We start from the raw sequence: 18,882 nt of genomic DNA, 5'->3' as shown, positions 1-18,882 counted from the left end.
TGTTCCTGCTCCCAGACATCTACTAGATAAGTTGGACATTCGTCCATGTTTTGTTTTTGTATTTTGGTTCCAGTTCACAGCTGCAGTTTCGTTACTGTGTCTGGAAAGCTCTTGTTGATCAGGAATTGCCACTCTGGTATTATGAGTTAATGCCAGAGTCCTAAAGTAATTTCTGGATGTGTTTTGTTAGGGTTTTCTACTGACCATGAAAGTATGCTTTCTGTCTTCTGCTATCTAGAAAGCGGACCTCAAATTTGCTAAAACTATTTTCCTGCTGCGTTTGTTGTTTCATCTCATATCACCGCCAATATATGTGGGGGGCCTCTGTCTCCTTTTTGGGAATTTCTCTAGAGGTGAGTCAGGTCTTATATTTCCCTCTGCTAGCATTATTTAGTTCTCCGGCCGGCGCTGGGCATATAGGGATAAAAAGTAGGACATGCTACCTGGCTACTTCTAGATGATGCGGTAGGTTTAGTTCATGGTCAGTATAGTTACATCTTCCAAGAGCTTGTTCCTATAGAGGCTTATGCTAGTTCTCTGGCCATGGAGATCATGACAGTTTGACCGGCCCACTAAAGGGTTAAAATCCTTGGCTGAGAAAGGAGAGAAATAAGAAGTCTGCTGAGAGTTTTTTTTTTTTTTTTTTTTTTTTTTTTTTTCTGTTGGATCACTTGCCAGTCTGTCTATGCTGCAGTCTTTCTTTTTTTTCTCTCTCCTTATAATCTTTGAATGGCTTTGTGTTCACCTGTTAATAATGGATCTTCAGAGTGTAACTGCAGGTTTGAATAATCTCACCACGAAAGTACAAAATTTGCAAGATTTTATTATTCATGCTCCGGTATCTGAGCCGAGAATTCCTTTGCCGGAATTCTTCTCAGGGAATAGATCTAGCTTTCAGAATTTTAGAAATAATTGTAAGCTATTTTTGTCCCTGAAATCTCGTTCTGCTGGAGACCCTGCACAGCAGGTTGGGATTGTGATTTCCTTGCTCCGCGGCGACCCTCAAGACTGGGCTTTTGCATTGGCACCAGGGGATCCTGCGTTGCGCAATGTGGATGCGTTTTTTTTGGCCTTGGGCTTGCTGTATGAGGAACCTCATTTGGAACTTCAGGCAGAAAAAACTTTGATGTCCCTATCGCAGGGGCAAGATGAAGCTGAAATTTACTGCCAAAGATTCCGTAAATGGTCTGTGCTTACTCAGTGGAATGAGTGTGCCTTGGCGGCTACTTTCAGAGAGGGTCTCTCTGATGCCATTAAGGATGTTATGGTGGGGTTCCCTGTGCCTGCGGGTCTGAATGAGTCCATGACAATGGCCATTCAGATCGATAGGCGTCTGCGGGAGCGCAAACCAGTGCACCATCTGGCGGTGTCCACTGAGAAGACGCCAGAAAGCATGCAGTGTGATAGAATTCTGTCCAGAAGCGAGCGGCAGAATTTTAGACGGAAAAATGGGTTGTGTTTCTATTGTGGGGATTCTACTCATGTTATATCAGCATGCTCTAAACGTACTAAAAAGCTTGATAAATCTGTTTCCATTGGCACTTTACAGTCTAAATTTATTTTGTCTGTGACCCTGATTTGTTCTTTGTCATCTATTACTACTGACGCCTATATCGACTCTGGCGCCGCTTTGAGTCTTATGGATTGGTCCTTTGCCAATCGTTGTGGGTATGATTTAGAGCCTTTGGAAACTCTTATTCCTCTGAAGGGGATTGACTCCACCCCATTGGCTAATAATAAACCACAATACTGGACACAAGTGACTATGTGTATTAATCCGGATCACCAGGAGACTATTCGTTTTCTAGTGCTGTATAATCTACATGAGGATTTGGTGCTGGGATTGCCATGGCTGCAGTCTCACAACCCAGTCCTTGACTGGAGAGCTATGTCTGTGTTGAGCTGGGGATGTAAGGGGACTCATGGGGACGTACCTTTGGTGTCCATTTCATCATCTATCCCCTCTGAAATCCCTGAGTTCCTGTCTGACTATCGTGACGTCTTTGAAGAACCCAAGCTTGGTTCACTACCTCCGCACCGTGAGTGCGATTGTGCTATAGATTTAATCCCGGGTAGTAAATACCCAAAGGGTCGTTTATTTAATCTGTCTGTGCCTGAACATACTGCTATGCGAGAATATATAAAGGAGTCCTTGGAAAAGGGACATATTCGTCCATCGTCATCTCCCTTAGGAGCCGGTTTTTTCTTTGTGTCAAAAAAAGACGGCTCTTTGAGACCATGTATTGATTATCGGCTTTTGAATAAAATCACGGTTAAATATCAATACCCATTGCCGTTGCTGACTGATTTGTTTGCTCGCATAAAGGGGGCCAAGTGGTTCTCTAAGATTGATCTCCGTGGGGCGTATAATTTGGTGCGGATCAGGCAGGGGGATGAGTGGAAAACCGCATTTAATACGCCCGAGGGCCACTTTGAGTATTTGGTGATGCCTTTTGGTCTTTCTAATGCCCCTTCAGTCTTCCAGTCCTTTATGCATGATATTTTCCGCGATTATTTGGATAAATTTATGATTGTGTATCTGGATGATATTCTGATTTTTTCGGATGACTGGGACTCTCATGTCCGGCAAGTTAAGAGGGTTTTTCAGGTTTTGCGGTCTAATTCTCTGTGTGTCAAGGGTTCTAAGTGCGTTTTTGGGGTTCAGAGAATTTCCTTTTTGGGATATATTTTTTCTCCCTCTTCCATTGAGATGGATCCTGTCAAGGTTCAAGCTATTTGTGATTGGACGCAGCCCTCTTCTCTTAAAAGTCTTCAGAAATTTTTGGGCTTTGCCAACTTTTATCGTCGATTTATTTCTGGTTTTTCGGATGTCGTTAAGCCATTGACCGATTTGACTAGACAGGGTGCTTATGTTGCTAATTGGTCCCCTGATGCTGTGGAGGCCTTTCAGGAGCTTAAGCGCTGTTTTTCTTCTGCCCCTGTGTTGCGTCAGCCTGATGTGACTCTTCCTTTTCAGGTTGAGGTCGACGCTTCTGAGATCGGAGCTGGGGCAGTGTTGTCGCAGAAAAGTTCTGACTGCGCCGTGATGAGGCCTTGTGCCTTCTTTTCCCGTAAATTTTCGCCCGCTGAGCGGAATTATGATGTTGGGAATCGGGAGCTTTTGGCCATGAAGTGGGCGTTTGAGGAGTGGCGCCATTGGCTCGAGGGGGCCAGACATCAGGTGGTGGTATTGACTGACCACAAAAATTTGATTTATCTTGAGACCGCCAGGCGCCTGAATCCTAGACAGGCGCGCTGGTCATTATTTTTTTCTCGGTTTAATTTTGTGGTATCGTACCTACCAGGTTCTAAGAATGTTAAGGCGGATGCCCTTTCTAGGAGTTTTGAGCCTGATTCACCTGGCAACTCTGACCCCACAGGTATTCTTAAGGAGGGAGTTATCTTGTCAGCCGTTTCTCCAGACCTGCGGCGGGCCTTGCAGGAGTTTCAGGCGGATAGACCGGATCGTTGTCCGCCTGATAGGCTGTTTGTTCCTGATGATTGGACCAGTAAAGTCATCTCTGAGGTGCATTCTTCTGCGTTGGCAGGTCATCCTGGAATTTTTGGTACCAGGGATTTGGTGGCAAGATCCTTCTGGTGGCCTTCCCTGTCACGAGATGTGCGAGGCTTTGTGCAGTCTTGTGACGTTTGTGCTCGGGCCAAGCCTTGTTGTTCTCGGGCTAGTGGATTATTGTTGCCCTTGCCTATTCCTAAGAGGCCTTGGACACACATCTCGATGGATTTTATTTCAGATCTGCCTGTTTCTCAGAAGATGTCTGTCATCTGGGTGGTGTGTGACCGTTTTTCTAAGATGGTTCATTTGGTTCCCCTGCCCAAATTGCCTTCTTCTTCCGAGTTGGTGCCCCTGTTTTTTCAAAATGTTGTTCGTTTGCATGGTATTCCTGAGAATATCGTTTCTGACAGAGGAACCCAATTTGTGTCTAGATTTTGGCGGGCATTTTGTGCTAGGATGGGCATAGATTTGTCTTTTTCGTCTGCTTTTCACCCTCAGACTAATGGCCAGACCGAGCGGACTAATCAGACCCTGGAGACATATCTGAGGTGTTTTGTGTCTGCTGACCAGGATGATTGGGTTGCTTTTTTGCCATTGGCGGAGTTCGCCCTCAATAATCGGGCCAGCTCTGCCACCTTGGTTTCCCCGTTTTTCTGTAATTCGGGGTTCCATCCTCGATTTTCCTCCGGTCAGATGGAATCCTCGGATTGTCCTGGAGTGGATGCGGTGGTGGAGAGATTGCATCATATCTGGGGGCAGGTGATGGACAATTTAAAGTTGTCCCAGGAGAAGACTCAGCTTTTTGCCAACCGTCACCGTCGTGTTGGTCCTCGGCTTTGTGTTGGAGATTTGGTGTGGTTGTCTTCTCGTTTTGTCCCTATGAGGGTCTCATCTCCTAAGTTTAAGCCTCGGTTCATCGGTCCGTATAAAATATTGGAGATTCTTAACCCTGTTTCCTTCCGTTTGGACCTCCCTGCATTCTTTTCTATTCATAACGTTTTTCATCGGTCGTTATTGCGCAGGTATGAGGCACCGGTTGTGCCTTCCGTTGAGCCTCCTGCTCCGGTGTTGGTTGAGGGTGAGTTGGAGTACGTTGTGGAAAAAATCCTAGACTCCCGTGTTTCCAGACGGAGACTCCAGTATCTGGTCAAGTGGAAGGGATATGGCCAGGAGGATAATTCTTGGGTCACTGCATCTGATGTTCATGCCTCTGATCTGGTTCGTGCCTTTCATAGGGCCCATCCTGATCGCCCTGGTGGTTCTGGTGAGGGTTCGGTGCCCCCTCCTTGAGGGGGGGGTACTGTTGTGAATTTGGATTCTGGGCTCCCCCGGTGGCTACTGGTGGAATTGAACTTGTGACATCATCTTGCCTGTTCACCTGTTCTGATTAGATCTGGGTGTCGCTATATAAGGCTACGTTCACATTAGCGTTAAGCTAATTTGCGTCGGGTTTGCGTCGGCGACGCAGCGGCGACGCATGCGTCATGCGCCCCTATACTTAACATGGGGGACGCATGCGTTTTTTTGTGTTGCGTTGTGCGACACTTGCGTCTTTTTTGCCGCAAGCGTCGGACCAAGAAAACGCAGCAAGTTGCATTTTTCTTGCGTCCGATTTTCGGCAAAAACCGACGCATGCGTCGCAAAACGCAGCGTTTTTGCGTGCGTTTTGCCGCGTTTTTGCGTGCGTTGTGCGTTGCGTCGCCGACGCAGCGGCGCACAACGCTAGTGTGAACTTAGCCTAACCTGGCTTCTCTGTTAGATGCTTGCCGGTCAACAATGTTATCAGAAGCCTCTCTGTGCTTGTTCCTGCTCCCAGACATCTACTAGATAAGTTGGACATTCGTCCATGTTTTGTTTTTGTATTTTGGTTCCAGTTCACAGCTGCAGTTTCGTTACTGTGTCTGGAAAGCTCTTGTTGATCAGGAATTGCCACTCTGGTATTATGAGTTAATGCCAGAGTCCTAAAGTAATTTCTGGATGTGTTTTGTTAGGGTTTTCTACTGACCATGAAAGTATGCTTTCTGTCTTCTGCTATCTAGAAAGCGGACCTCAAATTTGCTAAAACTATTTTCCTGCTGCGTTTGTTGTTTCATCTCATATCACCGCCAATATATGTGGGGGGCCTCTGTCTCCTTTTTGGGCATTTCTCTAGAGGTGAGTCAGGTCTTATATTTCCCTCTGCTAGCATTATTTAGTTCTCCGGCCGGCGCTGGGCATATAGGGATAAAAAGTAGGACATGCTACCTGGCTACTTCTAGATGATGCGGTAGGTTTAGTTCATGGTCAGTATAGTTACATCTTCCAAGAGCTTGTTCCTATAGAGGCTTATGCTAGTTCTCTGGCCATGGAGATCATGACAGTTCCCTTCAATTTCAGTTCTTGTGTCTGCGTGGCTTTTGCAGGACACGTTGCCGGCTGCACAGCAGGGGAACAGCTGGCGGTGCTGGACCCCACTGACACATTGGCTGGTGTTTTTCTCTGTGCAGCTAGCACATCTGGGCAAAAACTGGCGGTGTGTTAGAGCCCAGGGACAGCAGGAGGAGGAGCAGGAGGAGGAGGAGCAGGGGGAGGGGAGTGTAGGCCGAAGCCTGCACAGGCGGCAGCTTTGGGTGTGTTGTGTCTGCGTGGCTTTTGCAGGACACGTTGCCGGCTACACAGCAGGGGAACAGCTGGCGGTGCTGGACCCCACTGACACATTGGCGAGGTGTTTGGCTCTGTGCAGCCAGCACTTCCGGACAGCAACTAGCGTTGTTGGAGCCCGGGCTCTGCAGGTGGAGCAGAGTGTAGGCCGAAGCCTAATTGAACCGATTTCAAAAGTCACCTTTAACCCCCCCTCAGGGGTTACAAAGTAGAAGAGCCACAGCTTATGCAGCAGCAGTGCTGCGCAAGTCAAAGGTTGCTCTTGTAATTTTTCTCCTTGCACACGCTGAATGGAACACGTATAACATTTAGCCCTTTATACAGTCAAACTGTGTAATGGAGGCGAGAGTTCCCTTTGTAATGAGACGCAGCACAGGTGTCAAGAATCCCACCTTGGTGCTGGGTGCAGCCTCCCGAGCGTTGTTATTTGCTGTACAGGAGTCTGCGCTGTCGTGTTATCCCCTGGCCTAGCGCCGTTAGCGCTGCCCATCTTCTGGCATCATGTAATGTCGGCCGGTGCGGTTCGCGATGACCATGAATCCCAGCCCCGCAGTGTCTTAACATTGTTAAAACACTGCGGGGCTGGGATTCAGGGCCTGGCGCAGCACATATGTTGGCCTCTCACACTCGGGTCCTTACACCCGCTTCAGACTGTGCGGCGTCATCTGATCCCTTATCGCATGCCACGGCCATGAAGCCGCACAGTCCGAAGAAGGCGGAAGGAGAGGAGGGACAGGCGAACTGATGCACTGATCCTGCCCATCAATCACACCCTCGCAGTCCCATTAAATAAGACAACGAGGGCTGTTGTGTGGGTCAGGGCGGCCGCAGAAGCGCAGCCAGCCAAACAATGATGCCAGAAGACGGGCAGCGTTACCAAGGAGCTTGTTGCGTGTGTCAATACAAAGTCAAATCACACCTGAGGGACGTTTTAATGGTCACAGAGGACACATTTTAGACGTGTTCACTTCAACATGGGCAAGGAGAATAAGTTTCTGAGCCACCTTGAACACATGCAGCATTACTGCTGTTCAAGGTAGCTGTAAAACATAGAAACACCTGGGGGAGGGGGGACAGGTTCCCTTCAATTTCAGTTCTTGTGTCTGCGTGGCGGTCGCAGGACACGTTGCCGGCTACACAGCAGGGGAACAGCTGGCGGTGCTGGACCCCACTGACACATTGGCTGGTGTTTTTCTCTGTGCAGCTAGCACATCTGGGCAAAAACTGGCGGTGTTAGAGCCCAGGGTCAGCAGGAGGAGCAGGGGGAGCGGAGTGTAGGCCGAAGCCTGCACTCGAGCAAGTTGAAAGGAAACCTTTAACCCCCCCCCCCCCCAGGCGTTTGTAGCTGAAAGAGCCATTGTGTACAGCACTAATGCTGGAAAAGGTAAACTTAGCTCTTTTAATTATGGTCCTTGTACATGCGGAACCTAACATTTATGAAATGTGTCCCCACACAGCGTTAAACCGTCCGGTAGGTGGAACTTTCCTTTGTCGTGTGACGCAGCACAGCCATCATTTTTACCCCCTTGTCGCCGTTCGCCCCCTCCTCAGCGTTGTTTGAATCTGTCCCGGAGCCTGCGCTGTTAGGTTAGCCCATGGCTATGCACACATGTTGCGCTGCCCGTCTTCTGACCTCATTTGGTGTCAGGCTGGCTGCGCCTGTGCGGGTGCGCTGGCCGAGATCCCGCCTCGCAGTGTCGTCTCATGTAATCCCACCGCGGGCCTGTGATCCGTGCCCGTGCGCAGTGCATATCCTCTCCTCTCACTCCCCTCCCTACGGCTTTTTCAGACTGTGCGGTGTCACGGCCGTGGCATGCTATTAGGGACCAGCTGACATCGCACAGTCTGAAGAAGCCGTAGGGAGGGGAGTGAGAGGAGAGGATATGCACTGCACACGGGCACGGATCACAGGCCCGCGGTGGGATTACATTAGACGACACTGCGAGGCGGGATCTCGGCCAGCGCACCCGCACAGGCGCAGCCAGCCTGACACCAAATGAGGTCAGAAGACGGGCAGCGCAACATGTGTGCATGGCCAAGGGCTAACCTAACAGCGCAGGCTCCGGGACAGATTCAAACAACGCTGAGGAGGGGGCGCACGGCGCCAAGGGGGTAAAAATGATGGCTGTGCTGCGTCACACGACAAAGGAAAGTTCCACCTACCGGACGGTGTAACGCTGTGTGGGGACACATTTCATAAGTGTTTGGTTCAGCATGTGCAAGGAGCATCACGAAAAGAGGCACTTTTTCCCTTTGCATCATCATTACTGCTGCACAAGGTGGCTCCTTCAGTAACAAACGCCTGGGGGGGGGGGGGGGTCAGGTTCCCTTACATTTAACTTGTTGTGTCTGCGTGGCGGTCGCAGTACACGTTGCCGTATACACAGCAGGGGAACAGCTGGCGGTGCTGAACCCCACTAACACATTGGCGAGGTGTTTGGCTCTGTGCGTACAGCACTTCTGGACGGCAACTAGCGGTGTTGGAGCCCAGGGACACGTGGAGGAGGAGGAGGTTGGAGGAGGTAGGAGGAGGTAGGAGGGATTGCCACACACACAGCAGGGGAACAGCTGACGTTACTGAACCCCAATAACAGAGGAGGGACTGTTGACTGTGCGTACAGCACTTCTGGACGGCAACTGGCGGTGTTGGAGCCCAGGGACAGGTGGAGGAGGAGGAGGTAGGAGGAGGTAGGAGGGATTGCCACACACACAGCAGGGGAACAGCTGACGTTACTGAACCCCAATAACAGAGGAGGGACTGTTGACTGTGCGTACAGCACTTCTGGACGGCAACTGGCGGTGTTGGAGCCCAGGGACAGGTGGAGGAGGAGGAGGTTGGAGGAGGTAGGAGGAGGTAGGAGGGATTGCCACACACACAGCAGGGGAACAGCTGACGTTACTGAACCCCAATAACAGAGGAGCGACTGTTGACTGTGCGTACAGCACTTCTGGACGGCAACTGGCGGTGTTGGAGCCCAGGGACAGGTGGAGGAGGAGGAGGTTGGAGGAGGTAGGAGGAGGTAGGAGGGATTGCCACACACACAGCAGGGGAACAGCTGACGTTACTGAACCCCAATAACAGAGGAGGGACTGTTGACTGTGCGTACAGCACTTCTGGACGGCAACTGGCGGTGTTGGAGCCCAGGGACAGGTGGAGGAGGAGGAGGTTGGAGGAGGTAGGAGGGATTGCCACACACACAGCAGGGGAACAGCTGACGTTACTGAACCCCAATAACAGAGGAGGGACTGTTGACTGTGCGTACAGCACTTCTGGACGGCAACTGGCGGTGTTGGAGCCCAGGGACAGGTGGAGGAGGAGGAGGTTGGAGGAGGTAGGAGGGATTGCCACACACACAGCAGGGGAACAGCTGACGTTACTGAACCCCAATAACAGAGGAGGGACTGTTGACTGTGCGTACAGCACTTCTGGACGGCAACTGGCGGTGTTGGAGCCCAGGGACAGGTGGAGGAGGAGGAGGTAGGAGGAGGTAGGAGGGATTGCCACACACACAGCAGGGGAACAGCTGACGTTACTGAACCCCAATAACAGAGGAGGGACTGTTGACTGTGCGTACAGCACTTCTGGACGGCAACTGGCGGTGTTGGAGCCCAGGGACAGGTGGAGGAGGAGGAGGTTGGAGGAGGTAGGAGGGATTGCCACACACACAGCAGGGGAACAGCTGACGTTACTGAACCCCAATAACAGAGGAGGGACTGTTGACTGTGCGTACAGCACTTCTGGACGGCAACTGGCGGTGTTGGAGCCCAGGGACAGGTGGAGGAGGAGGAGGTTGGAGGAGGTAGGAGGGATTGCCACACACACAGCAGGGGAACAGCTGACGTTACTGAACCCCAATAACAGAGGAGGGACTGTTGACTGTGCGTACAGCACTTCTGGACGGCAACTGGCGGTGTTGGAGCCCAGGGACAGGTGGAGGAGGAGGAGGTTGGAGGAGGTAGGAGGGATTGCCACACACACAGCAGGGGAACAGCTGACGTTACTGAACCCCAATAACAGAGGAGGGACTGTTGACTGTGCGTACAGCACTTCTGGACGGCAACTGGCGGTGTTGGAGCCCAGGGACAGGTGGAGGAGGAGGAGGTTGGAGGAGGTAGGAGGGATTGCCACACACACAGCAGGGGAACAGCTGACGTTACTGAACCCCAATAACAGAGGAGCGACTGTTGGGACTGTGCGTACAGCACTACCAGGCAACAACTAGCGGTGTTGGAGCCCAGGGACAGGTGGAAAAGCAGAGGAACACAATGTAGGCCGAAGCCTGAGAAAGTCGAAAGGGAACCTTTAACCCCCCCCCAAGGCGTTTGTAGCTGAAAGAGCCAGCTTGTGCAGCACAAAAGATGCAAAAGGAAAAGGTGGCTCTTTTCATCATGCTCCTTGCAAGCACAGAACTAAACACTTATAAAATGTGTCCCCTGCAACCGTAAAACCGTCCCGGAGGTGGGACTTTCCTTCGTAATGTGACGCAGCCCAGCCGTCATTCCTACCCCCCCGGCGCCGCGCACCGGCTCCTCAGCGTTGTTTTATTCCGTCCAGGAGCCTGCGCTGTTATGTTATCCCGTGGCCAGGCACACTTAGCGCTGCCCGTCTTCTGGCATCATTTGGTGTCTGGATGGCTGCGCCTGTGCGGCCGCGCTGGCAGAGAGCCCGCCTCGCAGTGTCTTCTGATTTAATCCCACTGGGGGCCTGGGATCCATGGACATGCGCAGTGCATATCTGAACCTCCACCTCTCACTCATCTCCCTATGGCTTCTTCAGACTGTGCGGTGTCACGGCCGTGGCATGCTGTTAGGGACCAGCTGACACCGAACAGTCTGAAGAAGCCATAGGGAAATGAGTGAGAGGTGGAGGTTCAGATATGCACTGCGCATGTCCATGGATCCCAGGCCCCCAGTGGGATTAAATCAGAAGACACTGCGAGGCGGGCTCTCTGCCAGCGCGGCCGCACAGGCGCAGCCATCCAGACACCAAATGATGCCAGAAGACGGGCAGCGCTAAGTGTGCCTGGCCACGGGATAACATAACAGCGCAGGCTCCTGGACGGAATAAAACAACGCTGAGGAGCCGGTGCGCGGCGCCGGGGGGGTAGGAATGACGGCTGGGCTGCGTCACATTACGAAGGAAAGTCCCACCTCCGGGACGGTTTTACGGTATCAGTGGACACATTTTATAAGTGTTAAGTTCTGCGTGTGCAAGGAGCTAAACAAAAATAGCTACCTTTTCCTTGGGCAGCATTACTGCTGCACAAGGTGGCTCTTTCAGTAACAAACGCCTTGGGGGGGGGGGGACAGATTCCCTTACATTTCAGTTGTTGTGTCAGCGTGGCGGTCGCATGACACATTGCCGGCTACACAGCTGGGGATCAGCTGACGTTACTGAAACCCAATAACACTGGGTCGTATGTTTTGACTGTGCAGACGGCACGTCTGAGCCTCAACTGGCGGTGTTGGAGCCCAGGAATTTAAGTTCAGGTGGTAGAAAGATGAACACAACAGGAGACCTGGATAACGTATACAGTGACCTAATTATTCAATCAGGAGGAGGAGTGGCAAATTCCGGCGAGATCCAGGCCTTGTTCATTTTCAGGAAAGTAAGCCGGTCAACGTTATCGGAGGATAGTCGCATGCGACGGTCAGTTAGTACACCACCTGCAGCACTAAAGACACGTTCCGATAATACACTGGCCGCAGGGCAAGACAGCACCTCCAATGCATACTGGCTTAGCTCTGGCCATGTATCCAGCTTTGAGACCCAAAACTTGAAAGGGGAAGAGCCGTCTGGGAGTACAGCAAGAGGGCAAGACATGTAGTCTGTCACCATCTGACGGAACCGTTGCCTCCTGCTGACTGGAGCCGTCTGTGATGGTGTAGACTTTTGTGGCGGGCACAGAAAACTGTGCCACAGTTCGGCCATACTGGTCTTGCCTTGGGCAGAGGCACTGCTTCTGCTCCCTCTTTGTGCAGAGCCTCCACCACGGCCTGGACGCACTGAGCTGCTTTGGAATGCACTAGCAGCACTTCTCTCAGTTGGAATGGAGAAGATGATGGAATTGACCAGTGTGTCTTGGTACTCCCGCATTTTTCGCTCCCGGTTCAACGGTGTGATGAGGCTTTCTACGTTGTCCCGGTAGCGAGGATCGAGGAGGGTGAACACCCAATAATCAGACATGTTGAGAATGTGGGCGATGCGGCGGTCGTTTCTCAGGCACTGCAGCATGTAATCCACCATGTGCTGCAGACTGCCAACTGCCCAAGAAACGCTGTCCCCTGCTGGAGGCGTGATCTCTGCCCGCTCGTCATCACCCCACCCTCGCTGTACACACTGAGTACTGGACAATTGTGTAACTCCCTCCTCTGGACGGATGTCTTCCTCCTCCATTGACTCCTCCTCATCCTCCTCACAAACGGTCCCCTGCCTACGCGTTTGTGAGGAACCACGTGGCGCTGACTGTCCAGAAGATGATGGAAATGGTGAATCCTCATCCTCCACCTCTTCCACAACATCATCCCTTAGCGCTTGCAGTGATTTTTCAAGCAGGCAGATAAGGGGGACAGTCATGCTGACTAGTGCATCATCTGCACTCGCCATCCGCGTGGAATAATCAAAGGGACGCAAAACCTGGCAGACGTCATTCATAGTGGCCCACTCTGTGGTTGTGAAGTCTGTACGGCGCTGACTGCGACTTTTTTGCGCCTGAAGCAGCTGGTACTCCATTACAGCTTGCTGCTGCTCACACAACCGCTCCAACATATGTAACGTGGAATTCCACCTGGTAGGTAGGTCACATATGATGCGATGTTCCGGCAGGCGGTGTCGGCGCTGCAGAGCCGCAATGCGCGCTTTTGCCGTGCTGGAACGCCGCAAGTGAGCACACTCTAGGCGGACCTTGTGCAGCAGTGCATCAAGATCCGGATAGTCCCTCAAAAAGCTCTGCACGACCAAATTGAGCACATGTGCCAGACATGGGATGTGAGTGAGGTTGCCGAGGCCCAGAGCTGCCACCAGATTTCGGCCATTATCACACACTACCATGCCTGGCTGGAGATTCGCTGGCACAAACCACACATCGCTCTCCTGCTTGATGGCATTCCAGAGCTCCTGCGCTGTGTGGCTACGATTCCCCAAGAAAATTAATTTCAAGACGGCCTGTTGACGTTTGGCCACGGCTGTGCTCATGTCGGTCGTAACAGGTACACGTTCATCACGGGTCCATGTGGAGGTGGACTGTGACGGCTCCTGCAGCGATGATTCTGAGGAACTGGTGTAAGAGGAGGAGTCAATGCGTACAGAATGGATTCCTGCAATCCTTGGAGTGGGCAGGACACGTCCTGCGCCACTCGCACGGTCTGTACCCGGCTCAACGACATTAACCCAATGGGCAGTGAGGGAAAGGTATCGCCCCTGTCCATGTTGACTGGTCCACGCATCGGTGGTGAGGTGGACCTTGCTACTGACGGCGTTCAGTAGCGCGTGTTTTATGTGTCCCTCCACATGCTTCTGCAGGGCAGGGACGGCTTGCCTGCTGAAGTAAAAGCGGCTGGGCACATTGTACTGTGGGACTGCCAATGACATCAAGTCACGGAAGCTGTCAGTCTCCACCAGCCTGAATGACAGCATTTCCAGTGACAGAAGTTTGGCAATGCCTGCAGTCAGAGCCTGTGCTCGTGGGTGGTTTGACGAGAAAGGCCGCCTTTTCTCCCATGCCTGTACTACCGATGGCTGTAGACTGGGCTGGGAGTGTGTGGATGACTGGGAAAGTGGCGCTGCGGGTGGAATTACAGCGGGTCTCTGGACAACAGGGGCAGAGGTTCTTCCACGGCGATCCTGGGAGGACGCCGAACCAGCTGCGTGTGAGGTAGAGGAAGAGGCAACACGAGCTGAAGAGGTGGTAGCTGCCGCTGTTGGTTGGCCTACCTCTTCAGTGTGTTTTTCTAACTCCGCCGGGTGCCTGTTGCGCACATGTTTCCACATGTTGGAGGTATTGAGGTTGCTGACATTTTTCCCTCTTTTGACTTTTTGATGACACACGTTGCATCTGACATAGCAAATGTCATCTGCAACTGTGTCAAAAAAGGACCAGGCACTGCAAGTCTTGGGAGCGCCCTTTTTGGCTTTTGGAAGAGACATGCTCCTAACGGGTGCCAAAGCGGAGGCTGCAGGATCCGCAGTCTTCCCCCTCCCTCTCCCTCTTTGGGCCGTACGGGGAATCTCTTCCTCAGAGCTGCTCCCACCACCTTCCTGTCCCTCACGCCAAGATGGGTCGAGGACCTCATCATCTACACTACCCTCTGCCCCCAACTGCTCCTCCTGGGTAGTCTCAGCAGCAGAGCACGCACCAGTAAGTGGCACCTGAGTGTCATCATCAGCTGATGCGGCCTGCGATGTGGTGACCGGAGCCACTGGCCCACCCGCCTCTTCAGAGGAAGACAGAAAAAGCTGTTGGGCATCACTGCACCCTGCCTCTTCTTCCATTTCTCCAATGCTGCTTGGCTGGCCCCCTGTTTCCAAGCCAAGAGATTCAGAGAACAGAAGTAGAGACGGCTCCTGTCCTGGGCTCTCTGTCTGCCTGGGCAATTTGGCAGGTGGTGAAGAGACAGATGGCTGCTCTCCAGTGCTCTGTGTCTGAGAGGATGTGGCACTAATGGAAGTTGATGCATTAGCTGCCATCCATCCGACAACAGCTTCAATTTGTTCTTCACGCAGCAGCGGTGTACGGCGCTCGGACACAAAGCTTCGCATGAACGACTGTTGCCTGGTGAAAGTGGGTGCTGATGAGTCACCGGTGCCCGCAGCAGGCACAGAATCCCCACGTCCCCTCCCTGCTCCGCGACGGCTCCCACGCCCCCGTGCCTTACTCACTGCCTTCTTCATCTTGGTTGACTGATAAAGATAAGCAGAAAAGTACTAACGGATTTGTGTGCTTATTCCTGAGCAACTCCTCCTAACAGGTATAAGAAGCACTAATTATCTAAAGTGTGGACTAGACTTTAATATGAGCTAATGTGGCCTACAGAAATGTAAAGTGGTGTAACTGGTGTGTTTGGTGAACTTTATTATTTATTTATTTTTTGGGGGCTGAACTGACAACAGATAGAGCTGCAGTCACACGGAGACCGTGCAGACAGACGTAAACGGCGCTACAAGGCCCAAAAACCCTCCTCTACTTTATCCTATGTAGTGTTTTTCCACAAATTAGCTGGAGACGGGTGGAAAGACACTAATAGGATTTTTTTGAATAAATTAGCAGCAGACTACACTATTTGGAAAAAAAAGAAAATTGATTTGGCGGTATGACGCAGTGAAAAACCCTGAGCTGGAGACAACCAGGCTATAGCTGCTCACAGATTACAGGGCGAGCTGCAGTCACACGGAGACCGTGCAGACAGCCGTAAACGGCGCTGCAAGGCCCAAAAACCCTCCTCTACTTTATCCTATGTAGTGTTTTTCCACAAATTAGCTGGAGACGGGTGGAAAGACACTAATAGGATTTTTTTAAATTAATTAGCAGCAGACTACACTACTTTGAAAAAAAAGAAAATTGATTTGGCAGTATGACGCAGTGAAAAACCCTGAGCTGGAGACAACCAGGCTATAGCTGCTCACAGATTACAGGGCGAGCTGCAGTCACACGGAGACCGTGCAGACAGCCGTAAACGGCGCTGCAAGGCCCAAAAACCCTCCTCTACTTTATCCTATGTAGTGTTTTTCCACAAATTAGCTGGAGACGGGTGGAAAGACACTAATAGGATTTTTTTAAATTAATTAGCAGCAGACTACACTACTTTGAAAAAAAAGAAAATTGATTTGGCGGTATGACGCAGTGAAAAACCCTGAGCTGGAGACAACCAGGCTACAGCTGCTCACAGATTACAGGGCGAGCTGCAGTCACACGGAGACCGTGCAGACAGCCGTAAACGGCGCTGCAAGGCCCAAAAACCCTCCTCTACTTTATCCTATGTAGTGTTTTTCCACAAATTAGCTGGAGACGGGTGGAAAGACACTAATAGGATTTTTTTAAATTAATTAGCAGCAGACTACACTACTTTGAAAAAAAAGAAAATTGATTTGGCGGTATGACGCAGTGAAAAACCCTGAGCTGGAGACAACCAGGCTACAGCTGCTCACAGATTACAGGGCGAGCTGCAGTCACACGGAGACCGTGCAGACAGCCGTAAACGGCGCTGCAAGGCCCAAAAACCCTCCTCTACTTTATCCTATGTAGTGTTTTTCCACAAATTAGCTGGAGACGGGTGGAAAGACACTAATAGGATTTTTTTGAATAAATTAGCAGCAGACTACACTACTTGGGAAAAAAAAAAAAAAAAGGAACAGTATGAGGCAATGAACCACCCTCCCTGAACTGAATACAACCAACTATGGATGGCCTATGTGGCTGCACTCAGACTGGAGACTGGGCTGCACTCACACACACACACACACAGACCCTGCAGATCGCTGTGAAAACAGCGCTACAAGGCAAAAGCAAGGTGAATAGTAGGTGAACACAGCGGTTGCTAAATTAGCCTTTGGAAAGCACAAAGAAGCAAATCGCTATCTCTAAACTGTCCCTCAGTCAGCAAACAGCGTCCTGTCACTAACTGAATTCACAGCAGAGTGATCGCAAAATGGCGCCAGCGACTTTTAAACTGCATCATGACATCATTACACCAGCCAATCACAGCCTTGCCAGTAGTTTCATGCCCTCCATGCTAAACAGGATGTGCCCACACTTGGAATCAATCTCATTGGCTGAATTTCTGCTTTTTGAATCTTAGAACTTCCGATTCCGGTATCCGATACGCGGCAAGTATCGGAATCCCGGTATCGGAATTCCGATACCGCAAGTATCGGCCGATACCCGATACTTGCGGTATCGGAATGCTCAACACTAGCGGCTGCTCTTTCTCTCCCAAAAATGGCAGTTTTCTTCACAGTCTCACCTCCCTTGTCTGAAAGTGCCCAAACGAAAAAGGAGCCTGGCCAACAGTGGTTCATCTGATCAGTCACATACCACGTGTGCACTTTATCGGACTGTGATGTCAGAGGTGACGACACAGCCAATCCTCGTTAGTATAGTGGTAAGTATCCCCGCCTGTCACGCGGGAGACCGGGGTTCGATTCCCCGACGGGGAGGCCTCTTATATTCTTGAATTTGCTACGAGAAGCTGATCGAGATGGCAAAAAATTCATATTCAGGAGCTTTTGATATTTTATTGTTTGATTGTCACTTTACTGCCACCAAAAGTCACTACATGTGTGATAAATCCATCCCCCCCAAAACGGAATGATTGCGCTCATACCTATTACCAGTTCTTTCCGTAGGGGATAAACGCCACGCCCATGGCCGGTTAGCTCAGTTGGTTAGAGCGTGGTGCTAATAACGCCAAGGTCGCGGGTTCGATCCCCGTACGGGCCAAGTACAGCTTTTTAGAGGTCCCGTGCACTCGTTTCATCCCAGGTGGGTCGATGCAGATGCTGAAGCTTGTTTCTTTTTACTCCGCATTTTGTTCATAGTGTTTTCTGTGTAGAATTGCATGCCTAACTGATTTGGAGAAGTAGCTGTTCCTATGGTGTGGTGTTATTTAAAGCCTGTAGCAAGCATATAGTATAGTCATTGCAATTGATCTCTGTGTTAAACTTGGTGCTGTGTTTATGTGCTGATGGTGGCTCTGGTGCTGTATTCATGTACTGATGATGGGTCTTGTGTTGAACTCGTATGCTGATGTAGTCATATGCTGATGGAAGTTCTGTTTCCGTAACCATGCACTGACGGCGGTTCTGGTGATGTATCAATGTAGCTGCTGCAATCTTTAACTTATTAGACTTGATATTAGGTCATGCTAGGGTCAGTATGCTGTGCTGAAAATACAGCTGTCTGAATGAGGCCATTATAGGTCAGCTGAGCAAGAGTTTGACAAAAGCTCCCAGACACTATAGACAGCTTTGCCATCATTAGGGCGGCTGCTCTTTCTCTCCCAAAAATGGCAGTTTTCTTCACAGTCTCACCTCCCTTGTCTGAAAGTGCCCAAACGAAAAAGGAGCCTGGCCAACAGTGGTTCATCTGATCAGTCACATACCACGTGTGCACTTTATCGGACTGTGATGTCAGAGGTGACGACACAGCCAATCCTCGTTAGTATAGTGGTAAGTATCCCCGCCTGTCACGCGGGAGACCGGGGTTCGATTCCCCGACGGGGAGGCCTCTTATATTCTTGAATTTGCTACGAGAAGCTGATCGAGATGGCAAAAAATTCATATTCAGGAGCTTTTGATATTTTATTGTTTGATTGTCACTTTACTGCCACCAAAAGTCACTACATGTGTGATAAATCCATCCCCCCCCAAAAACGGAATGATTGCGCTCATACCTATTACCAGTTCTTTCCGTAGGGGATAAACGCCACGCCCATGGCCGGTTAGCTCAGTTGGTTAGAGCGTGGTGCTAATAACGCCAAGGTCGCGGGTTCGATCCCCGTACGGGCCAAGTACAGCTTTTTAGAGGTCCCGTGCACTCGTTTCATCCCAGGTGGGTCGATGCAGATGCTGAAGCTTGTTTCTTTTTACTCCGCATTTTGTTCATAGTGTTTTCTGTGTAGAATTGCATGCCTAACTGATTTGGAGAAGTAGCTGTTCCTATGGTGTGGTGTTATTTAAAGCCTGTAGCAAGCATATAGTATAGTCATTGCAATTGATCTCTGTGTTAAACTTG

The 18,882-nt window shown here is 50.8% G+C and overlaps 4 non-coding genes across 4 annotated transcripts; all 4 read left to right on the top strand.

Moving 5' to 3' along the window:
* Positions 1-17,234: 17,234 nt before the first annotated feature.
* Positions 17,235-17,306, top strand: TRNAD-GUC (transfer RNA aspartic acid (anticodon GUC)). The gene has a single exon. It is a non-coding gene; the product is annotated as a tRNA-Asp (tRNA).
* A 209-nt stretch (positions 17,307-17,515) lies between these two features.
* On the top strand, positions 17,516-17,589 carry TRNAI-AAU (transfer RNA isoleucine (anticodon AAU)). Its single transcript has one exon. It is a non-coding gene; the product is annotated as a tRNA-Ile (tRNA).
* Positions 17,590-18,300: 711 nt separating this feature from the next.
* TRNAD-GUC (transfer RNA aspartic acid (anticodon GUC)) lies at positions 18,301-18,372 on the top strand. The gene has a single exon. It is a non-coding gene; the product is annotated as a tRNA-Asp (tRNA).
* A 211-nt stretch (positions 18,373-18,583) lies between these two features.
* Positions 18,584-18,657, top strand: TRNAI-AAU (transfer RNA isoleucine (anticodon AAU)). The gene has a single exon. It is a non-coding gene; the product is annotated as a tRNA-Ile (tRNA).
* The last annotated feature ends 225 nt before the right edge of the window (positions 18,658-18,882 follow it).

This window comes from Ranitomeya variabilis, chromosome 5 (assembly GCF_051348905.1).
Source record: "Ranitomeya variabilis isolate aRanVar5 chromosome 5, aRanVar5.hap1, whole genome shotgun sequence".
Lineage (NCBI taxonomy): Eukaryota > Metazoa > Chordata > Amphibia > Anura > Dendrobatidae > Ranitomeya > Ranitomeya variabilis.
The sequence above is the reverse complement of the archived record's forward strand: the minus strand, read 5'-3'. Positions and strand labels throughout refer to the sequence as shown.